The following is an 18,669-nucleotide window of genomic DNA, read 5'->3' as shown; positions in this document are numbered from 1 at the left end:
CACTTTCCAGTGCAATCTTCTGGAGGGAAGCAGTTTTAGAGGAGGGTGGATGATCTCCAGAATCCCTTCCAACACCTACAATTCTGTGGTTTATAAGTGCAGAAGGAGCTTACCTATTTTGGTGCAGACTGCAGTTACACTGTTCTTTTGAAGGGCCACAGAGAAAGCACTGCATTGAACAGTCAGTGCATGAGTGCCTCTCAGACAAGAACAAATCACCTAGAAGCCCGAGTCTTTCTCATGGTGCTTCATCTAGGATATCACGACATAATTTCTAGCTACATCAGACTTATTATTACTTCTATAACTGAAATTTGAAAAGGCATTTTTTCAGAGCGATGTTTCCTATTCAGAACCTGTACCATCTTGTCTTTCCAACTGAGCCACACTTACTAGATAATTAATGCTCTGAATGGTATTGACTATCCACTCTCAGAACAACAGTCTTCAAATTCCATCACTAAACGGTATTAACAATAACCTGAAATACATTCCTTTTTCCTAATTTTGCAGCTAGTTCTGACAATTATTATCAGGGAAATGGGCTAGGTTTTTCCCTTATTATCAAATACACAATTCTCTTTGCAGCCCCAACACTATGTGTCAAATGAAATTCATTAGCTTTTTGAATATAGTCCATAAATACATTCTGAACACGCTTTTTGAGGAATGCATCATTTCAACACGATCCTGTTTGAGATAGGGGTCCAAGAATTGCCTTTGCAGCTCGTGAAATGGTTTTGACTGGACACTGCAGTATCAGCAAGCTTCACTGCTACATTCCCACACTCCACTTTGTCACTGCACACTGTCCCAATATAGTTCCCCCCTATCACTTGGCACCATTCAGTGTTATTTCCATAGGCCTGTAGTATTTGTAAAGGTGCAATGATAATGCCAAAACTGACTACGTGAATGATGAGCTGTCCACACTCACTCCTTTGAGGTGTTTTTCTGGAGAACCTTCATAAAACAATTAGTACCAAGGTTAAGTATCACAGGAGAGCCACAAAAGCGAGAAGAGAAACTTTGCATGTTGTTTCTGAAGAAATCTCTCCTCCCAGCCTCCCACACTGCTATAGCTTTTGTTTGGATTACTTTCACCAGCACACAGTGCTTGCCCATGAGAAATCACAAGGCAAGATAAGCAGGAGTGAAAGAGACAGTCAAATTGCAGACATTTTACTCACGTTTGATTTTCAACACTAGGAAAATAAAATTATTTATATGTCTGACTGCATGCATATGTAGGCCATGTTTTAAAAAAGTAGGAGGTGGTATCTATGCCACGGACTGAACAAAGATGCCAGCTTTACTGCAGCAGTTGCAGAAGTATCCACGCAGAAGAGGAACAGCAAGATCAGTCCTAAGGCACTAAGAGGAAACCTCCACTCTCCTTAAAGTCCACAGTTCTGAACTGTCTAACATAAAACTACTAGAATGCTTTAAGTGGTGTGCATAAAGACAGCCTTGCATGTGAAATTTCCCTTTAGCAATACATTCTCATTGCACTGGGTCATCAGCACTCATATCTTCAGCTCAGAAACACATCCATCTCCTATGGGAAGAGATTATGTATTTCAGTCAGACAGCCAAGAGCCATCTGATCATGGAAGTGCAGATTCCCCAACACCTGTTTACTTCACAGAAATGTGTCATAACACTCCTGGCACTTTCCTTATTCCTCATTCCAAAAACGAAACTACGTATTAGCCACAATGCTGCAAGGATCAGCTGTAATTTTAAAGATTTAAAAGCACCATGACTGTTGCTATTGCCTGTTCTGACTTCGCTCTGGAAGAAACTGGAGTGTCTAAAATTACCATAAAGTCTAAACTATCCAGGATCACAGAATTCCATGATGGCAACTGTCATAACCTCCTGCCAAGTCTGTACTGGGACTTAGCAGAATTGCTGCTTCATTCCCTCAGACTCCTGTAAACACTCATGTAATAACATATGACTCCAAAAATTATTAATTTTACTTTCATTCAGAAAATCTTATTTTCTCCCTACTATGCATGCATTTGTTAAGTCCGACAGTAATCTAAGAAGCATGCGCTTAATCAGCTTTTTTCCCCCTCCTATTCTCATTTCAGATATTCATTTGTCTCATCAGTTCTTAGGACATAAGTTTCAGCTGGGCTACTACTTATCATGCAGCAGATGAGAGCAGCAATGCAGAGAGAAGCACAGCTTTCACATTACGGAGTTTGTGAGGGGAAGACTGCAGAGAGGTTTTATTTATTCTTTATACTAAATGCTAATGGTCCATTGAAGCTCTAATGCACATTGAAGTGTTATCTTTCTTTTTTGGAGGAAAAAATCATGCAATATATGTAGGGTACAGTGTATTTAATTTCCCTTTTTAAAGAATTCTGTAACAGTCAAGAACTTAAAATGAACCCAATACAGTGAGGCAGGAATCCTATGCTGCTTAAATGACACCCTTGTTTCTGACATCTGTTTTACATTCTATACGTTCAGCACATGCTTAGCTAAAATAAAATTTGATTTTATTTAAACAGTGATGTCAAAGAAACTACGTGTCATTTGGAACAGGTCTTTAACTACTTGTTAGACAGAAGCATGATCTGAAGATTAATTTAGAACGCAGAATGAGCTGTAACAAAATACTCACCTGAAAATTTTATTCCAGACAGCAAGAAGTGATAGTTCCAGCAATTTTATGGCACAAAAGAATGATTACATTCACAAAAAAGGTAGGAGGAGAAAAGCAGTAAGAGCATTAGAAGTATGCTGTGAGAAGCAGGCCTTAATCAGAAACACACAGGAAAAAAAAGTAGTTCCTGATTTTTCTACACAACAAAAAGCACTTTCAAAATACCGTGTGGTAGCTAGTTACAGACTCCCTGGAACAGAAGTATTTACATTTTATCTGGATTCCCATTAATGAAATGAAATATGTTGAGTCTGAAGTTGTGAATTTTCTTCCACTGCCTTCCTTTTCTCTTCTTCATAATTTACTGCTTTGCTGATAAATGCATATACCTCAATTTCATTAGTCATTATGAACATAATAAATAAGAATAACTTCACTGTTTCTTAGTCTAACAAAATTTGGACCTCTATGGTTTGTAAACGTTACTTTTACCATACATATATGTATATGTAAGTAACACTAGTATTTATTTTCATATATACAGCACCCTTCTCACCGTGACTCAGGAGGTGAAAGTCCAACACACTTCACATCTACAGGAGCCAGGAGACTTCTGTAAATTTCACCCCAGCTAATATACTACACTGATCTCAGGAGACAGGAAAATGTGAAGGAAAACAGCAAATGAGAAAAGAAGGTTCTTGAATCGAGCAGATCACCTCGGTGGGGAAAGAGTAGGCAGGTGACTTTGGTGGAGCCAGAGAAACCATGTGTGGTCCTGCAACAGACTGGAAATGGAAGCTCTCCTCATTCACCCACCCTCAAGCTCATACTCTCCCTGCTCTGCAATATCCCAGTGCCAAAACCCTTCAACGTGACATGATCTGCATGAGTTACCAGTAGTGCACATCGTACCACAGTCAGTTCATTTCCTAAGAATCAGCTGCAACAAGTAAAACCACACAGGGTAACAGGAGATAATATTTAAGAAAACACTATAAGAAGGAAATCCAGAGCTACCTGAATATGAAAACATTTTTAAAATAATTGCTAGTTCCACGAGTATTATTTGAAGTTGTTTGTAGCACATACCCAGAATCAAAGCCCTATTGTTAAGGAACATTGCTTTAAATGGCATTTTTATGTTAAGCCTATACAGCAGCCCTTACATTACTCCTGCAATACACCATGGGTCCAGACAAGACTAACCCATGCTACTTCCCGTCCTCCTGCCCCTACTCAAGACAGGCCACCAATAAGCATGCAGAAAGCATACTGAAAATGACAAAAGCAGCTCAGTTTATTACAGTACTGCATGAAAACAGTGTATTTGGACAGTTAATGAGGACTTATTCCAATGACTTCAGGAGTTTCACATGCTTCCTCGAATACCAAAGGCACAAGAATCTTTTTTTCCAAATTTTGTTTGCAGCCTGTCTGCACCAGAGGTTGGAAAAGCCGGGGGAAGGCTCACTTTTAGGTAAGTGAGATGAAAGCAGGCTCTACTGAAAATAAACTAGCTTGATACTCTAGGTGACTGTTCAGACTTGCAATCTGCTTCACTTTTTCATCAAACTACGACACAGTCCAACTTGGACAGTAGACAGCAAAGATAAACTACTGGACTTCTCCAACTCTGCATTCACAGATCAAATACAATACAATTTGCCTATGTGCAAGGGCTGCTCCATAAATGTCTCCTATTTTAAGATGGTGGCCCGCAATGTCAGAGATGGATGCTAGTGGTACGGCAGCAGAGGCTGAACCTTCCCACCAATATTCCACTACATTGCATTGCTGTGACAGATGGCAGCAGAGGGGCACTCTGACACAATGGTGTTGGACATGGAGTATCTATGGAGTAAAGGTGTGGCACTGAATTCCTCTGTGTGGAAAGCAGTGACACCCGATGACATTCACTGATGCTTTCTGAATGTTTATGGAGACCAAACAGTGGATGTGAGCACAGTGAGACAGTGGGTGGTGTGTTTCAGCAGTGATGACAGTGGGTCACCTCTGTTGGTGAGGGCTCTTTTTCATTACTGGCAAAAAACCCTAAAAAATAATGTTTTGTAGCTGAGAATTTGCTCTATCAGAGAGTTATTACGTTCTTTAGCATTACATAGAAGGCATTACTCTCAGAGAGATCTGGTAGGAGACTCCATTCCTGATAGAAGAAAGAAGGGCAAAAAGACTTTGCAAGCAATGCCACTTGCCCACCAAGTAACCACGATTCAATTCATGAATTGCTTCAGAAAAGCTGTGGATTGTAAAGCATCACACCTGATTCAGGATGTTAAATGCCTTGTACCCTTTCTACACCCAGAAAAGCGACAAGAGACTGAACTCCCTTACAGGCTTTAACCTCTCCCCTTCCATTGTGCAAAACAAATTTTCATCAAATGTGAGCAGGAAACAAGTTGTTATTAGTTTTGGCTTCTAGCAGTTCCACTGGACACTAAGGGCAGCAAGAAGCATAATTATGCATATTTGCAAATGTTGTAATGGCATACGCTATTCTTTCTCTATAGTTTACACCCAGACAGCAGGCTATCAGGGAAAAACTTTCCTTCTTAATTCTTCTTTCCCCAAGATGAACTCTGTTGGACATGCAACTCAAGGCTCAAGCAGTAATTTTGGCAAACACCTAGGATACAGTTTTGCCCACATTAATGATAGCTATGAACAACTCAAAAGGGGATGCTTATTGCTTTCATGACAGTACAGCAAAGCTCTACACAGATGCTTCAAGATGATCTGAAAGAGTATTTTTCAATGCCAGTCTCAGTTGAACAAGAAATACATACAGCTTCCAACTTGCAAGCTCTCAAGTTACAACATCAAGGAGGTCTTACACACTTTAAAAAACATCCTCTAGATTTTCTTCTAGCAGTAGGATAAGCAGCAAGAAAGAGCTGCCCCAATGGATGACAGACTAAGTAACCAATTAAGTTTCCACAGTCAAAACTTAAATCATGCAAGACGTGTTCAAATTCTTGTAGTGTCACAGTAAGGATTTGGGGAAAAAAAGCCTGCTTAAAAATTCTTACATTTTGGAAGAAAACGTGTCTCAAAATGACTTCCTTTACTATATAATATATTCTTTTCATCCCTGCAAAAGCATTTATTTAAACCATATACAGGCATATTAGGCTGAAAGGAAATACACAAAGCATAAATCCCACCTGACTCCAGAAAGTTCTTCAGCTTACTTCTGAAGGTTCATTTTCACCTACGTATGCATTGTTTTACATATATAAAAACCTATATTAAATACACATATCATGTATTCTGCCTACATTATATATTTCATTCTTTATAATCCTATGTTTTACCATAAAGACGTTATACAGATGTGTGCTGAACATTTATTTTGTCACTAATAGGCAGCGACAAATTGCACAACATCCTTTATGAAACAGAACATCTGAATGGAGAAACAGAAGTAATTTATTCACATCTAACTTTTATACTAAGATAATGATTTGTCAGTAAAAAAATATACCTATTATATAACAAATATATGAACATCTGTTCATATATGTTCTAATATACGAAATACAAAAACTATCAAAGAAAATACTTCACTGTATTTTTAAAAACATCATGAATAACCTAAACCACAAATTAGTGAATAACAGGTCCTTTTTTCCACAACCCTAACAGACATTATGGCTTCCCATACAAAAGAAATTAATATTAGTTTTACATAGTATTTAAAATCATCTAAATTTTATTGTGTGGCATTGCAAAATAGTATTATTACTCAGCGACCCATGGCTTTTATTTCCCTATTTTTATCATAGCAAATAGACAAATGATTCTGTGCAGTATTTGCACAACCCCTTGTTAGAACTTGCTATTTTTGGTATTCTTAAGCTATACTGCTGCAAAAAAAAGAAAAAAAAATCTGGTTTACTTTTGAACAAATATGGAGAATCTTTTTATAAGCAAATAATCCTGCCTCCTTTGACCAGGTAAAAGATTCTCATTCCCTAGAGAGGGATCCTTCATACTAGAAAACTAGGATGTTATCAATAATAGGCACAGGAGCTGCAGTGCCAAACACATTAACAGACCATGTTTAAAACCAATCCTACTCTGGGTGAGCAGCAACAGGAATTTTTCCCACTGAAACCTAGGTATCTGAGGATAGTTTGTCTCTGTACGCAGATTTATAAAGACAACCTTATTAATCATACTTCGCACTAATTCAGCAGAACTCAGCAGAGCAGAGATGCACTAGTCTCAGGTATGCCATTTCCAGTCAAGCTGAAGTAACACTCCTTCCAAGTTTGCTCCTGCTACTCTTGTCATCTCATTATTTGATATCTCATAGCACAGCAAAGTTTAAACTGCAACAAATGGCATTACTTTTGTCCCCCTACCCTTAGTAACCATTGCAGACTTCTGAAAAGACAGCTCTCTCTGAGGGTTCAATTCACCGCAGTATCTGCAATGCTGCAGAGAGCTCAGTACTCTTGAACATCATGTAAATGAACAGATGGAGGAACCAAAAATGACCCTAAAACTTTCCAGCACCACTGCTGGTGCAGCTAATTATTCAGCCATTGCCAAGTCTGATTCTCAGACCTATGGGTCAACAAAATGGATACAGTAAAACATATTATATTACTATATTTTATAATAACAAGAAGTCACTTAAGTGAATACATGGCATGAAATACATTGTCTGGATCCATTAATAAGTACAGATGCTTTACAACAACAAATTTAACTATGGTGGAGTTCACTAGAGAATTCATAGCAGAAGCAGGTTTGCAGCTGGCATTTTCTTACTGTGCACACTCAGGCAACACTGAGCACCTTGGTTGCTCTCCTGCACTACAGTGACAAGCTCAATAGGACAGGTCACATAGACAGTAGCTATCATCCTAAGATGATAGCTTCCACTGCCACATTAGCATCATATTACCATTCTCACTTTGTAGATACACATCATTACATTCACCTAAAGATCACTGCAAATCAAAGAATTGTCTCATTTTTCACTATGCCTACATACTTACTGTCTCTCAAAAGATATCTTTAAAACATTTCTGTCTCTAGTAGTGATGCTTTGTCACTGTACTGCAATGTCGCCAACACTTAGAAAAACATTTCTATTTCAATAAACAAGTTAAAATCCTGAGAAAAACCACTGTCCCTATCATTGGCTCCACAATGTCAAGTTCAAGGTCTATTATTAAAGCCTGTGTAAAAATCAAGACATTGCTGAGGAACAACAAAAATATCCTGTTGTCTTTCATTTCAACTCTACTTTTGATATACACTCCTCCAACTCAAGAAAACTGTATCCCTCACATGCACTTTATCATCCTCTGCAGATATTCCAAACAAGGGCTAAAATTCTTCTATAAACATCATCTTGTGACAGAAAAAAAAAAAAAAAAAAAAAAAGACTTACAAACAACTTCCCACCATAGTCTGTTCTTATGCATCTAGTTTCAGCTGAAGGCAGATGTAACTGCTACTGGTATCTTCAGCTCCCGTTTAAATATTCTGAACAATGTGCATGTGAATGTTCACATTTGCTGTAGCTAGTGATGCTATCATGATATTCTACATTAAATAGGGCATTTACTTGAAATAAAAATGATAGATTAAAGACTGGACATAAAAGCAATCAAGCTTCCATGACAAAAATACAGAACACCCAAGGAATTTCAGGTAGTGAATCAGTTACATAAAGTAATCTTAAACCATAGTGCTGTAATATCTGTATGTATAACATATGAATAGAACAGATAATATTTAACTAAACACTCTGATATTAAATTGAAGCACTTTCTGGAGCCCTACATAGCCAAGGGAAAACTCTCCTGAGTTTTGCAGAGGCCAATGAGTTGCTTAATGTTATTGTCAGAATCAACTCAAGCAAGTGTCACGTCATGCATGAAACAAAACAAAACAGTTTTAAAGAGATTTTATCATAATTACTGTGGTTTGAGATTCTGAAATAAACCACTGTGGTGATTTGCTCTAGGGAGCATGCCTCAGGGTACAAAAAGAATAAAAATAGATCAGTCTGCATCATCACTCCTTGGAAAGACAATTATATAACCAATATATGACATGGCAATATATGTGGTTCTTTTTCCCCCCCAAATAGAGAAGTTAAGCAACTTAGCTTCCAGTATGCAGCATGTTCTGAAGTATGCTTTACTACTACAGTTCTCAGTAAATGCCTTAATTTGATAAATGCCTGTTCATTAGCCATTTTTTTCAAACTGAACTTTTAATTACTGAAACACAAGCCTGTTGTGAGAAGAATGAAAAACACTTTACTGGGTAAAACCATACTGCAACCAAGGAGACAGGACGGTCCCCCGAACAGGTCAGCTGGACGTGATGTACATGCAGCAGATCTTGATGGTAGTATGTGGCACATATCCCAGAGGCACATCCCTCTGCTGTTCTCCATTTGCACCAGCACAGGGCTGATGTCTGTCAGCAGCTCTGGGCAGCATCACCTGTGGTGCTATGCCACAATTCTGACACAGACCACAGCCCAGACTGCTGCAAAGCCTGAACAGTTCTTGCACTCAAAAGAAATGCAGGTACACATGAAGAAGCTCAGGATGGGCAGGAGACCTGCTTCAATCTCTTCTCAGACCTCTCTCCAGCATGGCCTGGTCTCATGAGATCAAACTTGCAGACTCATGTCCCAGCATCTCAGCACCTGCCCACCTCACTGGGACAACTGCTGGAGAGCAGGCTGTGCAGCTAACTAACACAAGGTGAACGGGATGGCACTAAAGGCTCTTGATTAGCTTTCAACATTCTGTGCTCACAGACTGTCACCTCATACCAATTTGGAGCTATGATTAAAGTGTTAAGACGTAAAGAGCAATTCTGAGAAGGACACAGCCCACAGTGCATGTACACCATGCTGGGAGGAGCCAAGGAGAGTGCTAACGTTGACTGCACTTAATTGTACAGATGTTCATGCCTGCTTACTAGTTAATGATTGACTTCCACGTAAAGTCAAGCAGCTGTTAACAAATCCTTTTTCTTTTTTTAAATCACGTAAATAAACTCAGGCAACAAAAATATAAGATAGGGCACAATTGCTTCAAGGCTGCACTGAATTCACAGTCTGATCTTAAATGCACTTAATTCCAGTCATGTTTCCTTGAGTACATACAAAGACAAAGTCTTTGTTACCTAACACTGTCGGGATCTTTACACCACTTTTCTTCTTGGGAAACTAAGTTTAGCAGAGTAAGACTAAGAGAGTAAGCAGAGTACCAGTCTCTCAAACGAGCCCGGCATATCAATCTTCAGATCTATTTTCCACACCACAGAGTTCCTGTAGGTAGGTTCAAACACTGAGAAGATCTGTCAAACCCTGAGGTCAGTAACACACAAGGCATGCTGTATCTGAGCTTCACTACAGCAGATTTCAGACACCAGAGAAATGCAGTTAATTCTGTGAACTGCAATATCCAGACGCATAGCAGACCACAACTCACTTTCCTCTCTAAACAAGATTTCTCTTGGTTCAAATGGTAAGAAAATACAGATAACATCCATTACAAAAATTTAGAGATAACGTTTTGTATTAAGCTAAAGTTATGTGGCTTCTAAGGCAACCGCAGTGACTTCTAAGATTAAAGCAAGACCATTATCTACAATCACCCCTTACCTCTTTACAACTAAGGTTACAGAAGAAAGCAAAAAAGCTACTGTATTAATTAGCAGCAATTAGTTTAACGACTTACCTTTGCCTTTCCATTAACTATCTGGTAATTGACTATTTCAGCTAACAGACAACATTAATCTCAACTTGAGCCACAGTAGTAAGAACTAGTAATCTTAAAGAGTGATATGAAATCCTTTTCCTTACTGATGCTTTCTCTCCTAGCTCTCCAGGAACTAGTATCAAGAGCCAGTAGCTTAGAAACATGGTTTGAAATGTGTTTGCTTTATCCTAAAACTTTGCATGCTAGCTATTAACTAATCACAGCACAGCAGGAAGGCTTGTGCTCACTTAACAACGTAGTTAGTTGGGTTAAGGAATCATAAATGAGGAAAACACTGACTTCACTGCAGGCTAGATAGTGACTCGAAGCATTCCTTTGCTGCCCAAAACCTCAGCTTTGCTGGTCTGCTACAAGCAGTCAAATAAGGCAGACAATGCTAGGTGGGATCCATCAGTCTGCAGTAACATTTCAAACTCCATTGTAAACATACACAAAGTACGCAACAAAAGTTGTATGTAGGTATACACCAATATGCAACAAGACTAATGCTCTCTAATACCACCAGAAATAAAAGGAAGAGAAGCAATCTTGCTAGCCCTGAAGTGAAGACATGGGACAGCCTTCCAAAATATCCAGTTCAGCTAGGCACTGGTACATTCCTTGGCTTTTTGGCATGAGTGCACTAAATCTGCTATTTAACATACACAATCGATTAAAGATTTTCTCCACAGCTCAGAATCAGTTGCCTGCATTACACATAATTCCAGGCAGAATGCTTGGGACTCAGCAAAGATGACACCTTACAGCACCTCAAGATTCAGTTAACGTTTTGAGCTAGCACCTCAGATACACCTGTGACTATTGAAATTTCTTCTTACAAACACGAAAGCATAGGATTTTCAACAAAACATCCTTAAGAGTACATTTCAGACCTGAAATCACACGTGCACCATCTTAACCTAAATATTTATAGTTATGAAATACTACTACTTTTAATCCCAGCTTTGAAAATCTACATTTGTTCGGGGAAAAAAAAAAAAAAAAGTGAATTTAACAATGAATATTTTAGCAGGTATCCCACATAAGTGAAGCAATTTACCGTTTGCATTGCTATTTATGAGGTCTTCATGAGTGACTATAATCTTTTTTATTGAAAAGATCTGACGCTTTTTAAAATTCCTTCTCAGTTTCAGTATTGAAAAACTTCTGCTAAAAATTACTGTTTCATCTAATTACAACAGAATTCAAAAAGATACCTTAAACCTACACGGGCATTTGTGCTTTCATTCAAAGTTTGTGGTTTTTTTTTTTTCTTTAAATCTCATACTTGAATTCCGTATTTCCTCACCCAGCTTAACATTGTATGATATGTGTTCTACCTTGAAACTGAATTTCAAACCACCTCTTCAACAACATTACCTCTGCTTTCTGCATGTGAACTACCAAACTGACATGACTGAAGATTGAAGTAGTCCCAGCGGCATGTTTCTGTAAGAGTGCACCACCACAAAGTCAGCGCAAGTAGAACAAGTTTCAGTCAAGAAAAAGTGATCATGAAAGAGAATGATCCTTTGTCATGCACAGTCCCAGTAGCTTCAAACTATTCTGCATATGAGGAAAAGCAAAGCCCTGAAGCAAAGCAGGATTTCAGTCTGGGTTTCTACTTTTATTTCTGCTGCTCTTAATTATGTAGTGATACTATTTGCTAATTCCTAACTGTCCTACCGTATTGATTTACAAATGCTGGCAAAAGGTTTACAGTGTAAACAAAACTCAATAACAAAATGAACAAGTATCATTGTTTAAGAAGATGCTTGTTACATCATCACGTTTGTATTAAAAACCAAAGCAGAAGCTGGGGACTCCTATGAAAAGGTTTTCTGTTTCCTAGCCAAAAACTTCCTTATAATACTCCCCTTGTTTCTCTATTGAACAAAGTGACTGAACTTTGTGGGATGTGTCTCTTCTCCTCCAGGATTCTCCCACTACCACTCTGAATGTAAATATTTTGTCTTTTTTCCACAAAGCGTGTGTGAAGTTAAGTAGTAAGTAAAGGACTAAAGCACCAGTCTCTCAAAGGCTTCTATGTCTTCATTCACTGAACTATATCTTACGCAACTATCCACACTGACTTCCACCAGCTAAACTCAAGGAGAGTCACTAGCCTCGGCAGAACCTAGTTGCCAAGTCTGGCCTAAGGCATGATCCTCCATTCAAGTTAAGTCACGCACACCTTCTTTCCAGACCTCTCACCCAGAGCATGAACAATGCCTTCGAAGACACAGAAGTACCACCTTACCTCTTCTCAGATTAGGAGCTCGGTGGACTGGGTAGGAGACCTCCACAACCAGAATGTGTGTGGTAGGAGACCACACAAATCAGAATCACACCCTCTACTCTTTGAACAGACTCGCATAAAATATACCACAAAGGAAAGCAAAGAAGGTCCAAAAGAGAACCTGTCGATCTGCTGATTATGCTTTGCACTATGAAGAGGTTAAAGGTGCAACCATCTTCAACAAGAGCCAAAAACCATCAGCTGAGGGACTGTATCGCATTACTACCTCTCCATCAGCAAAGAAATTCTCAGCCCTCCATCCTCAGATAAACTTCTTCTAATATGGTCAGTGGACATGTTGGGAAAAAAAGCTTCCCTGGTGTGCCACTGGAGTATTTACTGCCTTACCAATGATTTTTAGAATCATGCAGACAAAAATATTCAGACAAACCATATAACCAGACCAAGTCCTCTAAAACATGCAAGACCAGAATGACTGAAGTCACACTGAAACCTGAAGTCCAAGACACACCTGACAGCACCTCTTACTAGAATTCTGAATGCTGAACTGAAACTGAAATAACTTTAAATAATGAAAACAATTTAAAAAAAAAAACAACCCAGCTTAGGTGACTGATTATGATAAAGTTCCGTGTTCTTACCTGAGACTGTCTGGGTTCTTTTACAGCGCCTAAAAAAAATATATCTTTCTCTATCAGACAAATCACGTTCCACTGACCACACACCGTCCTACTGAGGAGGAAGCATCAACAAGCTAAGCCAGTGCAAATTGACACACAGTAAATCTGGGCATGGCCTCATACAAAGACTGCATTGCTCTCAGGCAAAAACACCTGATGCATGACACACTAAAATCAAGCCTCTAATTAGGTACAAAGGCAAAGAGTATCTGCAGAACCTTTCAATACAGAAATTCACAGAATCCCAGAATCCTTACATTTAACTCAATCATCCACTGAAGATTTCTGCAAAAAGCCATACCAGAAAGCACATGAAATTCTAAATTCTGTTTAACAAACCCTGCACCTTTACAGTTTGGATTAGGAAACAAATACAAACAAAAACTCTCATATTGAGCCCAAATAATTATTTTCATTAATCTTATTAAAGGTTGGCAGCAGCAGTGGCTGCAATGGGCTTTTTAATTACCCAAACTAAAACTTGGCTGCTACTCACTTCTCTGTGTCTTGAATGCTTACAGTGGTTTACCAATAAATGAGTTTGCTGGGAAAATGGAAATGGACAACAGAAACCCATTTCCCAAATCTTGTCAACCAACCGATTGCAAAGAGTTCTTCCAGTCTCTCAACAAATCAGCAGAAATCTTTAGTACAATTTTAATTGTATTTTAATTTTAAAACAACTATTAATATTTAAAACAACTATTTTTACACAATTTGACATGCAACTTGCAGCTCTGTTGTTGCCCTAAAACTCATCAGTAATTGTGACCTTTCAATACCTCAAGGAGAGCTACAGGAAAGAAGGGGACAGACTCTTTAGCAGGGTCAGTGGTGACAGAACAAGGGGAAATGGCTTCAAGTTTCAAAAGGGTAGAGATTCAGGTTGGATATAAAGAAAAAGTCTTCTACAATGAGGGAAGCAAGAAACTGAAACAGCTTGCCTAGAGATGTGGTTAATGCCCCATCTCTAGAGACCTTCAAGGCCAGGTGAAGGCAACCTGATCTAGCTGTAGGTATCCCTGTTTGCTGCAGGAGAGAGGGACTAGATGGCCTTTAAGGGTCCCTTCCAACTCTAAGGGTTCTACTTACGATTCTAATTATCAAACCACAGTTTGAGACATTGTATCTCACGCAGTTAATCCTTATTATCTGCAAACAAACACACACCCACATCTTCAGATTACCGGGAAAAAAGAGCAGTCTGTAGAGACACCAAGAACTCTCTCACTGGCTTTCATGGTTGTGGCTAATAGCAAGGAAATTCTCAAGAGTTGACATATCTGAGCAGAAGCAGCATTACAGAGCTGGGACCCAGTCAGCAGCAGCACAGAGCATAGCCCAGCACTGAGCAGGAGCTCCAACCACAGCTGGGATTAGCTGTGCTGTGACCAGAAGACTGATAGACACATCCCTGCTGCAATTAAGTTCTCACTTCATTGGCATCTAGCTGACTTGCACGGGTACTCAGTCCAAGAACATCTCATGAAAACAAACTCAGCAGGAGAATAAAACAAATGACTTTCCCAGATAGAACGTGACAGAAAGTTCTGAGTACAAAACAGTCCAAGGAGAATTTGTCCCATTTACACTCTGCAGACACGGACCAGTCCTGGGATTTCATTACCTATGGCTTCTGGCCACAAAGTAATATCCAGACCAATGCAGGCTGGAGACATGGTGTGTGCAGCAGCTGTTGCAACCAAGCATATTTCCACCCCTTGAGTAGGAACACTGACAGCAATCTTAAATATGGTTCTCTAAAGATGGAAAGAAGCAAACAAGTCTCTACCATCTAACAGCACTTCTCAGCCGCTTCCCCATCACTACTCGCGGAGCCCCTTGGTGCCAGAGTATAGCCCTGCAAATGGCTGCATCAGCACATCACCTGCTCAAGAGTTAGCTGAAAAACAGCTTCCCTCTACACCAGTATCTTTTAATTAATCCAGATCAGTTCAGCAACCATATATTTCCCCTAAGCCTCACCAACCATTTTGCAACCACAGCCAAAAAAGAGCACAACAGTTGCAGTATTTTTTGTCAACCTTAGTGCTGAAGGCAACATCCCTTTATTACACATCAAGCTTCAAACTTCAATACTAGTATTATTCTCCAGTTCAAAGAATGAGGCCATGTTTCTGGAGTTGTAAACAAGATTCAGTAATTGCATTTGTAAATTACAGCAATATTTCTAAAGCTAAATGGTATTCAATTTTTAAACTACTCACAAAATCAAATATTTGTGCTCATTATACTTAATATAATTCTGATCATAAACTAGCAACTCCATACAAAAGACACTAAGCTGGACCTTTAAATTTTTGTTTGTCAGAAAACTGCAAAACAGTATGTTTGTGCAGAGACAAAAGGAGTTAAGTGGAACCCAATGCTGGATCCCTGGTACTCATGCTTGTAATGCAGATATTCCTCAGCTTAGTGAAGAGATATTTTCAATGGTGTATTGCTGACCACAGCAAGTCCCAGTCAAATACCACAGTTACACAGATGACAACAAATCTGATCAAAGGATGACAGACACAGGGAGCTGGCAGAGTGGTGCGCGGTCACACAAGGGATGGGTCTCAAAGACAGAACTAACAATCAAAATGAGCAGTTAATAAAAGGACCACTATCCACCACACACATTACTTGATAACACTGCCCTACATCTATGCACGTACACAACATCACACAGGCAGCCTTACAAGTAACTTCCTTCTTGTCTATGGAAGAAATCATAGCTGTGTCGCACTGGAGAAATTAGCAATAGCTTACCATTACCTTAACTGTAAAAAACCTAATATCTAAAGTACAAAAAAATTGTACAGCTGGACAGTGGTGAAAATATACAACACATGTGCAACATCTTCAGCTTCCCCCTACTTTGCCAATCAGAAATAAAACAGCTTTGCAGCAAAGAAGAGAGAGCAGTAAAATGGTAGATGTTGTACCTCTCAACATGATCATATGTTTTTTAGTTCACAACTGGAGAGTGAAGAGGGAAGGTAAAAGAGGGGATTTTCAGCTCTTGGAAGGAGGACTTGAAGTTTCTTGTCCCAAAGAAGGAGTAAAAGCTCCAGAGGACTGTACAAACATGAAGAGTAAGACAAGATACATGACCTCATAACCACAGTGGGAATCTGCTATGACAAATCAGACACTTGATCTATTTAGGGAAAATAAAATTCACAGTATCAGTGGTGCGGGCCCACAGTAAGCAAGTATAGTACAAGAGGGACTCAAACACAAGTTACACCTACAGAGTGATGATGAACAGCTGAGTTGAACCTAATGCCAGATGGCAGGGAAGGTTTGAGCATCCTCTTCCCAATTGCTGCTTTGCATTGTCAGTAAGCCTTCAGAAAGCCTTTCATTGCACTTGCTCTAACTCTGCTACTTTGTTCAGACCAGTGTGGGGTTTTGAACATACTACACATATCAAAACACTCGTGTATATGCTTCTACCCATTTTATTTACCAATTAGAGAAGTTTGCTTTTTGGCTTTTGCCATCTATAAATTTCAACTATAGCACCACATAACCACCAGCAATAATCAGAGGCTCACTTTGGAATGACAACCAGTTGCAACCGTTGTATAAGACTAATGCTCTCAGTAGCAGCACGCTACCATGTCCTGCAGGGTGCTGAAACCTGCGCAGACACTGTACTGCTTGTAGCTCCCCTCAAAATCCAACACAAAATGGGGATGAAGAGGAGGCAGCGCCATATAAGCAACTGGTCTGGGCTCTAAGGAAAGGCTGTTGCCAGCTTCTGACCTGTAGCAGCGGAGAATGCCAAAACACTTGTCATGCCTTGGTTACACAGATGATAAACGTACAGAACAGACGCTGCACACATGAAGCTACGAGAATCAATGAGGACATTTCTAGCACTACCTGGACTACATTATGCAAGCTGCAAAGAAAGCTTTTTTATAGTTTGTAGCCTATTCTGCTGATGCCAGAAGTACAAAAAATTCCTCTGCTGCCTAGAGACTCAATAATAAACAGAAAGAAAAAACAATCAAGACCACTCCAAAAGCATACAAACACAGCAAACAAGGTGAACACATGCTTATTTTCAAGCACTGTGGTTCAGTTCTCAGATAGCAGGAAGACCTGAATGTGTGACTGAGGATTATACACAGCCCTGCACTAGCAGCTGAATCCAAGGAAAGAAACCCCCCCAATTTTAATGGTTCCAGGATCAATTCCTAAACTTAGAACAAATTTTCCACTCCGAGCTTTATCTAAGTGGGGGAAGGGAAGAATCCAGGAAAGAGAGATTAAATGTGTTAAACAAGAAGAGCAGAGAAAACATTTATACATGTGGGCTTTCCTTTTTCTTAGATATACTAATTATTAGAAACTGACCTTTAAAAATGAAACAGATTTGACTACGCACGTTCAATTCTCTTGTGAATCAATTTTGAGATAGCCAAGAGGCAAAAAAATACATTAAGGATGGGGAAACCAAGTGGAAAAAAAGCGATGTTACAAATCAAAAAAATATTTTTCCTTTTCTAAGAGCAGGGAGAGTCAGAATAGCAACTGTAACAGGCATTCACAGGACTAAATACTCTCTGCTTCTAAGATCAAAAAAAATGTAGGAGACCATTTAAATAAGTTTATTAAAAAGCATCTCAGCCATAATAAGCCATGGGATAAACATCCTATGAATTTACATAGAGACTTAAAAAAAAAATTAAAAATGGGTGCTACTGTAAACATTCGCTAACTCCTGACCGCCAGCATTTCTTATAGAAGGTTCACTTTAAGCAGAGTTTGTGTTTTTCCTTTTGATCTGAGCCCTCCTCCACCTGATATTATTCAAATGACAGCTCAAAACATTTACATAAATACATAATTCTCTATCAAACCAGAAGAACTGTTTCTTCACCTGAAGCAATACCCTTTCACAAGCAACACGAAACAAGTCTATCTACATTTCCTTTGGGAGAGCTAACACAACACCTGCACAGAGTTCTCCTACAGCACAACGCTACCCACAAGCTTAGTTTTAAAGAAGTAGCACTAAAAAGGAGGGAAAAAAAGCCCCCATCTAAGCAGGGCACTGGAAACACTGCCATTTTAGGAGAGCCACCTTATGGTACTAAAAGGTGAGCTGACCATCCACTGAGCTTTCTGCTGCTGGCTACGATTCAGAAAAATGGGCATCTTGAACAGAAGTGTCTCAGTCCACACCAACACAACGCAGAACCGCTCGGCGGCTTCCAGCGAGGCTTCCCTGAGGCTTAATTTACAGCACGTGAATAATCTCATTGAGCCGCAGCGCAGAGTTTAATCCGGGAAAATACAGTGCCTGAGGCGTGCGCCGAT

At 39.3% G+C, this 18,669-nt stretch overlaps 1 protein-coding gene across 3 annotated transcripts in view; it reads right to left on the bottom strand.

The window, feature by feature from the left end:
- Positions 1 to 18,669, bottom strand: part of PIP5K1B (phosphatidylinositol-4-phosphate 5-kinase type 1 beta) — a 100,594-nt gene that overhangs the window by 81,222 nt on the left and 703 nt on the right. The window lies entirely within an intron of this gene.

This window comes from Centrocercus urophasianus, unplaced genomic scaffold (assembly GCF_019232065.1).
Source record: "Centrocercus urophasianus isolate 14NV4802_14NV808 unplaced genomic scaffold, USGS_Curo_1.0 seq_27, whole genome shotgun sequence".
NCBI classification, from domain to species: domain Eukaryota; kingdom Metazoa; phylum Chordata; class Aves; order Galliformes; family Phasianidae; genus Centrocercus; species Centrocercus urophasianus.
Note: the sequence above shows the minus strand (reverse complement) of the source record. Positions and strands in the feature narration are given on the sequence as shown.